The sequence below is a fragment of the Gobio gobio genome (genome assembly GCF_949357685.1).
Source record: "Gobio gobio genome assembly, chromosome: 15".
Classification (NCBI taxonomy): Eukaryota; Metazoa; Chordata; class Actinopteri; order Cypriniformes; family Gobionidae; genus Gobio; species Gobio gobio.
Window position 1 is genome coordinate 23,769,471 of NC_137108.1, and position 8,800 is coordinate 23,778,270.

The following is an 8,800-nucleotide window of genomic DNA, read 5'->3' on the forward strand; positions in this document are numbered from 1 at the left end:
AACATGGCTCAGTGTTAGGCCGAGGCCGGGCGCGCAACTGCCCGGTAAGTGTGGGGTCCGCTCAGTCAACACGATGACGCAGAACGGAACAAAAGCACGACAGAAAAAGCAGGTCTGTCGGAACACAGCCCTAACCCGCAGCACCGCTGACCCCACCGCCACTGCCCAGACCCAGAGGAGAGGAGCGTAGAGGACAGAAGAGGTGGGATGGCCAAAGGGCTTGAGCCGGGAGTCGAGGTGTGGTGTGCATTTTGGACGAGACCCCTAAACCCGAGACCAGAGCGGAGACTCCCAGGGAAGGCAAACCTGAAAGAGAGCAAATATAAAACAGAGGGAGGGGCAAGGAAAGGTGGGGAGAGAAATGCAGAGCAAAGGTTAGGGTGGAGTGAGAGAAGCTGGATGAGAGATGTAGGGAGAGGTAAAAGGGACATCTGAGCGGTTGATGTTCAGAGACAGACAGGACGGGAGCGTCACCGGTGGATAACCTCTCGGTATGACATCACAGGGCTCTTCTAATACAGTGGGCAGCGATGACGTAATCTGCCTGGCAGCAGGAGAAAGTGAATCGGTCCCAGAGGAGAGCTTGGGTGTTTCACTCGTCCCGCGTCTTACCTCAAACCTACACACAGTCTCTCTTTCCCATGCACGCACACACACGCAGCCCATTTCATATTTCTCTTTTGCACATCAAGGATTCGCTTCTGTAAGAATGTAAATGAACACTGACACGTGTTCACTCCCTCTCCATTCACGGATAGAAATACACACGCAAATATGCTGGGATAAATTTTCTCTCTCATACACACACACACACACACACACAGACTTTGTCAGAGCAGGGTAGGAAACTCAGGGCAGCTCAACCTCACTGACCGCACCGGCTGCAGACACATCTAGTGCGCACACACGTCTCCATTTATACTATTCACCATCTTTTGGCACTAACATAATGAAGATTTTTTCATTTAGAGATGCGTGTTCATAATTGAATTAAGAATACCTTTTAAGCTAAACTTCAATTACTGAACTTGAATTGAATTTAAATGTATGTGTCGGGATGTAGAATTCCAATTTAGGAAGTAGAATGAAAATAAACTAGAAACATTTTTACTAGAAAAGCATTGCTTTGTAGCAAAGGCATATTTGAAAGTATAAAAATTCAAAGGGCTTACGCATAGATAGATGGACAGACAGACAGACAGACAGACAGACAGACAGACAGACAGACAGACAGATAGATGGATGGATGGATGGATGGATGGATGGATGGATGGATGGACGGACGGACGGACGGACGGACGGACGGACGGACGGACGGACGGACGGACGGACGGACGGACGGACGGACGGACAGACAGACAGACAGACAGACAGACAGACAGACAGACAGACAGACAGACAGACAGACAGACAGACAGATAGATAGATAGATAGATAGATAGATAGATAGATAGATAGATAGATAGATAGATAGATAGATAGATAGATAGATAGATAGATAGATAGATAGATAGATCGATAGATAGACAGTCAGACAGACAGATGACAGACAGATAGATAGACAGATAGATAGATAGATAGATAGATAGACAGACAGACAGACAGACAGACAGACAGACAGACAGACAGACAGACAGATAGATAGATAGATAGATAGACAGACAGACAGACAGACAGACAGACAGACAGACAGACAGACAGACAGACAGACAGACAGACAGACAGACAGACAGACAGACAGACAGACAGACAGATAGATAGATAGATAGATAGATAGATAGATAGATAGATAGATAGATAGATAGATAGATAGATAGATAGATAGATAGACAGACAGACAGACAGACAGACAGACAGACAGACAGACAGACAGACAGACAGATATATAGCTAGATAGCTAGATAGATAGCTAGATAGATAGACAGACAGACAGACAGACAGACAGACAGACAGACAGACAGACAGACAGACAGATGGTCTTCTCTGCAGTGTCAGGGCGATTCCACTTTCACGGTGAGAACTTCAATTCTGTTTTGTGTATTTTGTTTATAGTATTTCAGGCCCATGTTTTGTTATCCTTGAACAGATAAGGAACATCAGCTGGGGAGCAGCTGGTGGCCTTAAGGTTCAGGTTATTTGGCCCATAGCCTGGAAAGCCCCACATTGTGTAATGAAGGCAGATCTCAATATGATCAGGATTAAGACTGTCAGACTCAAAACATTTGCTTGCGTCAGAATTGTGAAAACATGAACATCATACTAATATCGTACAATATTCTAGAAGCAGGAGAAGCGTCGTAACAGACACAGTTAACACACACATCCCGACACATGCAGAGACCCTCCCTTTCTCTCTTTCCTGACTCAGCAGTTTTGTAGGAAACCTGTGTTGCTTTGAAGAGGCAAGAATCTATCATTACTTGAGAAATGTAGAAAAAGAAAGCATAGTGAGAATAAGTGCTCCATTGTTTAACCCTGTCACCCCTCCTCCCTCCTCTGCCTCCGAAATATAATTGTGTTGTCCTAATTACAGAGAGGAACTTCAACAGGTGCGAGGAGCTGCACCTGGAGGAATGGGTGTATAGCTTCGCTCAGAGTAGGCTATACATGTGTGTGTTTTTATGGCCAGCCATGTGAGCAATACAGACACACACTTTTAAGGACAGGGCAGACAGTGACACAGAAAGAGGATGGGGAGGCTGACTGTTCACATCAACACTGGCATCACTGACCCATAGCTGTATGACCAGTAAGCCTGAAAAACATCTTTACTGCTTTTAACCCAAATAATAATCATAAATTATTCCATGATGAATGGATGACAAGTTCAAAACAGCCCCTGGACAGTCTCGCTCATAAACCACACAGATTTGCAAATCAGAAGTCGAATAGTAACTTAATTGATTAAATTTCCACCACAGGGAGGCTGAATCATGACTCACACAAATCTGCCACCGACTTGAGACGATGACATGGCGCGGATGATGGGGTTTAAGACAAACGAGGGCTGGTGCCGCTGGCTGGACAAATTTAAAGTCCGGAGTGATGTAAACGGCTCTCACGGGATCGCATTCTTACCGTAAAAAACGGCATAATGTAACAATTGACCGGAAGGGATGGAGATCTGGCACGTTGTCAGGATACAACGCGGAAAAGACAACACGGTTTTACAATAAGTGTGGATTAAAGACTTGATATGACGTCAGTACACTTCTTGGGAAACATTTTTCATATCCTCAAAAACATATAAATCTAAACAAATGAAGCAAGGATGGGCTTGACGCCACTTCCATCCAGCATTTTGTTGAGGTCAAGAACAGTAAGTGTTTATTTTAGAACATCACTGTGAGTGAGAAGGTTGTTTTATCAGGGATAAGAAACTCTAAACAGCAGCCTAAGTGTCCTTTCTCCGTCACAACATAAGAGATAGCTCTGTCTACACAGGCTAATACAATTTAAACTACACTTAACCCTGGGCGACGATTTAGTACCACTTTTAACCCTGGGTTATGACTGGGTTAGCACATCTTTTGCAGAGTAAAATTATGCAGTGGACCTACAAACAGGTCGCAAACAGACGGGTTTTCGATGTAAACTCGCATCACTGCTGGGGAAAAAACTGCTAAAAACCAGCCAAAGCTGGTTGGCTTTAGAGGAGTTTTGGACAGTTTTTTTTTTTAGCTGACCAGGCTGGACTTGGTTGGTCAAGCATGGAAGACCAGTTAAACTAGCTGAACACCAGCCTGGGAGACCAGCTTAAACCAGTAACGTCCAGTTTAAACAAAGACCAGCCAACCACCCTAGCTGGTTTTAGCATTTTTTTTCTTGCACACACTCCATATCTTTTTTTTTTTTTTTAAATGCGTTAAATGGAGTGCAGACACTATATTATTTGTATCTGCTTTTCTTGATTGTTTGATAGGTAACAGCCATTGCGGATTTAAATGGCAAATTTCCCTGAGGTGGACAAACAGGTAACTAATAAGTAAACAATTCAAGTTGTTTTGTTGGGATATATTACACACATTTCCGTCATGCATGGCCTATTAAGTTTTTAAACGTTTCATAAGTAAGAAATGTTTATAATGCTTTATATGTGTTTAATGCTTAAAGGTGCAGTAAGCGATTTCTGAAAAACACTGTTGAAAGTGGATTGGACCGAGCACCACAACTAACTTGTAGTCAATCAGCAGTAGTATACTATGGGGTTAGAATTGTTGCATTATTCCGAATAAATAGATTAAGATTAAAAAATAAATGTAAAGAGATTCAATAAAAATTTACAAAATTCACAAATAAATAAATTAAGATCCACAAAGAAATGTAAATAGTTTCACAATAATTTATATAAATCATAAATAAATAAAGTGAGATTTGAAAATACAAAAATATATTTATAAATGTGTTTTATGTGATCACAAACACAGCATGGAAGACCAGTTAAACTAGCTGAACACCAGCCTGGGAGACCAGCTTAAACCAGTAACGTCCAACAAAGACCAGCCAACCACCCTAGCTGGTTTTAGCATTTTTTTTTCTTGCACGCACTTTTTAAAATGTTTATATTTTACAAAAATATATTTATAAATGTGTTTTATGTGATCACAAACACAAGCATGGAAGACCAGTTAAACTAGCTGAACACCAGCCTGGGAGACCAGCTTGAGATTTTGAGACCAGCTTGAGATGGGAGACCAGCTTAAACCAGTAACGTCCAACAAAGACCAGCCAACCACCCTAGCTGGTTTTAGCATTTTTTTTTCTTGCACGCACTTTTTTAAATTTTTAGATTTTACAAAAATATATTTATAAATGTGTTTTATGTGATCACAAACACAAGCATGGAAGACCAGTTAAACTAGCTGAACACCAGCCTGGGAGACCAGCTTGAGATTTGAAAATACAAAAATATATTTATAAATGTGTTTTATGTGATCACAAACACAGCTCTGCCTGGCATTCATTTGTGAATCGCTTTCTGTGCCTTTGTGGATGGCTGCACGCATTTGTGGATCGTTTCTTGTGTGTTTGTGGATCCCGGCATTCATTTGTGGATTTTGAAATCGACCAATTAATGAACTCCACCCACCGTTTACTCAAGCCAATCAGATAACGGCCACATTGTGCTGACCAATCATAGTATGTTCTTCTCACTGCAACCAATCACGTTTTCCTTTACACTCGGAACGGGAACCAGATCATGTGAGCGAAGCAGAGTGGTGTTACGCTCAGCTCAACATTCTGCTCTATGTCGTTGCGCTCCACTCAATCGCTCATGGCTCAAGGGAATGCTCCACTCACCCTCACCGGTAAAATTATGTTCGCTCAAATCCCGCTCCGACATGAAATTTCTCCGTACTGTAGGCTACTATACTTGTTGTAGTAAACATATTTAGTTTCATATTTGTTTAAATATTATAATGTTTTTTTTTCTATTTAATCTATGTTGATTATGAAAAGTGAACAACATGAGTAAAAAAGGACACATCATATGATGCGCAATATGTGCAAAAATGACTTTGACCACTTCATTAAGTTTGTTTTGTAGAAAGCCATTTAAAGTGAATTTTGTTTTGTATAAATTGTATCTTAATAATAATCAGTGTTTCATGAACCAATTGCCTGGATTTGATCAATAATAAGCAAATATAGCTGACAATATAATCATGACATGGAGGTGCCGGTACGATCACTTGCATTGCACGTGAACTAGAGCGCGCCCCTTAAATGAACCGAAACTCAGTGTATAGTCACTTTGCCTCACAGACAAGAGATATATGTCTATAGGAAGCTTGCAACGTCTACTTTTAAATGAAACTATTAAAAAACGAAAATAAATAGGCTACTCTCTGATTATGTAATCCGCATGAAATGTGCATTTCTCTCTATAGGCGCGTCCACTACTGCGGAGATGGCGAGTCAGCATCATCAACTTCATCTTTGCACCTGACACTGATACAGAAAACACTAGTTAATTAATAAACAATTCAAAAGTCTCCTTGCTATTTTTGACACATTCATAATCATTAATTTTGCCGTTTTTTTGTGGCAAGCTTTATGTGTGCGCTTGAGTGCGGAATAGGCTAATATATTACGTTAACACTCATTTTGGTTTAGAAGCGGAATCTTCAGAAAGGCGCTCTCCACTCCGGAGGAAAAACCACTCCGCTCCCTGCTCCACTCGTGCTTCGCTCACATGCTCTGGCGGGAACAGATTAATTTTGCACCCCTGAAAGAAAGTGTATTCTATGGGCGCTTCGTTCAAATTGAGCTGTTTGTGTGGCTAAAACACCCCGTTTCCAAAAGATTACTGGAGTTTAAGGCTTCTTTATATTTTTATTAGGATCAGTGAATCAGGTTATACACAAATTATGATCATTCACAGATCCCAAGCAATGATAAGTCCAATATAGATAGCTTCACGCAGGGTAGACACGATGTAAGACATGGCACAACAGCTGATTTTGCTTTTAAATGCATGGTATTATCTCTTTGGAATGCCACAACCTGTCACACATTTAAAAAGAACCCGCCCATATCTTCTCTATGAACAAAGGGAATCGTAATCCTTAATTTAATGTTTAAAATACATTTATAATGCTCCATAGATCGTTCTCCACGGAGCTGCTCATATCTGTCATTAGAACTGCTTGACTGAAGAACTGCGAAACGCTGTTGTGTATCAGTAGTTTCACCTATTTCACTAACTTGCATGAATCATGATGTTGAATCCAGTTCACTAGTCAGTTGATTAACGTGACGCTTCCATAACACCAACAAAAGCTCATAAAATATAATACTTTGGCTTGGCTTGATACACAGTCTATTGGTCTAACAGTGGTCGAAACTTTTACTGTACCAATTTTGTGGGCCTTATATTTCCTAGTTGAGCCAATGCAGATGAATTAGCAAAGTTTTTCTCAGGCCGAGACCGTCTTGATTGTAAAGCAAATCATGATTGGTTGGAGCGAGAGCGTGCTATAAGATTTGTCGGCGCAAGGTGGCTGTTATCTGATTGGCTTGAGTAGACCGAGGATGGATTCTACTTGTGGATTTGTCTGGATGTTTTTCAAAATCTTCAAATGCTTATGGGGATCCACAAATGCACAGAAAGCGATTTACAGATGCACAAGAAGCAATTCACAAATGAATGCCAGGCAGAGTTGTGTTTGTGACATAAAACACATTTGTAAATATTTATTTATTTGCAAATCTCATTTTATAACTTTTTGTGAAACTCTTTACATTTATTTGTGAATCTCAATCTATTTGTTTGGAATAATACAACAATTCTAACCCCATAGTATACACGATTTTTGAAAGACAGATGGCTGAGAGACATTACAAAAGAGAATCATTGTAAAAAGAAAGGTTATGATCAGGCAAGAGCTTTAAGAGATTTACTCTATATATATACATATATACATGAATATATGACTCCTGACGTGAGTAACATTGGTTTTGAGTGTGTGCTGCTGGCCATTAAAGTGGTCATGAATTGAGAAATCAACTTTCCTTTGAGCCTTTGTTATATAAAATTTCATTGTGATATAAGAATATCCTGTAAGTTTCAGAGCTGAAAACGTCCTTGTTAGTCAAAGAAAAGCTTTTATAGACACCAGGCCCAGAAAACGAGAGCTCTCACAATATGTCGACCATTGACGTAATATGACGCAGAAGCACCGCCTCAAGCCCGCCCACCGACTCGTGGAGCTAAACAATGTGGCATAGATTGTAAACAAGATAGAGGCCGAGACTGGATTTGCAGACATATTGAGATTAAAACACAATGCTGTGCCATCTATATTGGAATCCGACAGGAACGGTGCAACACACTTATGTGAGTAAAACATGTTTTGTTATATGTGTTAGTATTGGATTGTTACAAACTGTTTGATATCTATTGATTACATAGCACGCTCTCACAGGCTGTAGAAGGTGTTATTGGTTCTTACGGGATCAGACTCAGACTTGTAATGCCAGCTTGCAAAGCCCAAAGTCCCGGGGCTTTGTGTTTTTCAAATGGGCTATCACCGGTCTGCCGTGTGTGTGTGTGCGGTTTGCGGTTATATTCACTTATGATCGGGCAAAATGATACAGAAATAACATTCCAATCAATCACGGGTGGATGAGAGATGAATCATTGTGTTTGTTTGATAAAGACACTTTGTGAGCCCTGGCTGTGGGCTGGGCGATTCATTCCAGTTGCCGTTTGTCACATGCTGTCACTGACAGGGGAGCAGAAGCTCATTAAATATGCAAATCTTATCCAATCCTAGCCGCCTTCAGTGCGGCACGCCCATCAAAACCGACAGTTTTTCAGAGAGCCTCAAAACCAAGGCAGAAAATAGCCTATTACTTATTCATTATGATGTTTTTGAATGTAAAAACCACGCGAACGTCATACGTTTACCTCAGACAACAGTATAAAAAAATGTAAAAAGCCAGTGCATGACACCTTTAAAAATTAACTCTTGCTTATACTCATGTGCAACTGTATGTTCATTTTTAGTTCTTCCTTGACGTTTATTCGTCATCTTCGATTTATTTTCCCCTAAGCTTTATTTTGCTTCGTTTCTGCTATGGTAAAGTAACATCCAATCTTGCATTGCATGTTCGTGCATTTTGGGGGCAGAGCAATGAAGGGAGGGGTGTGTTTGTTTGGGTTGATTTCAAATATCAACAGTGTACAACAATGATTCTCCGAAATCGCTTACTGTACCTTTAACTTATAAAGTTAAGAGGAGATCGGGAACACATGCATACATATAAAGCATTCATTATAATGTACATTTATTTG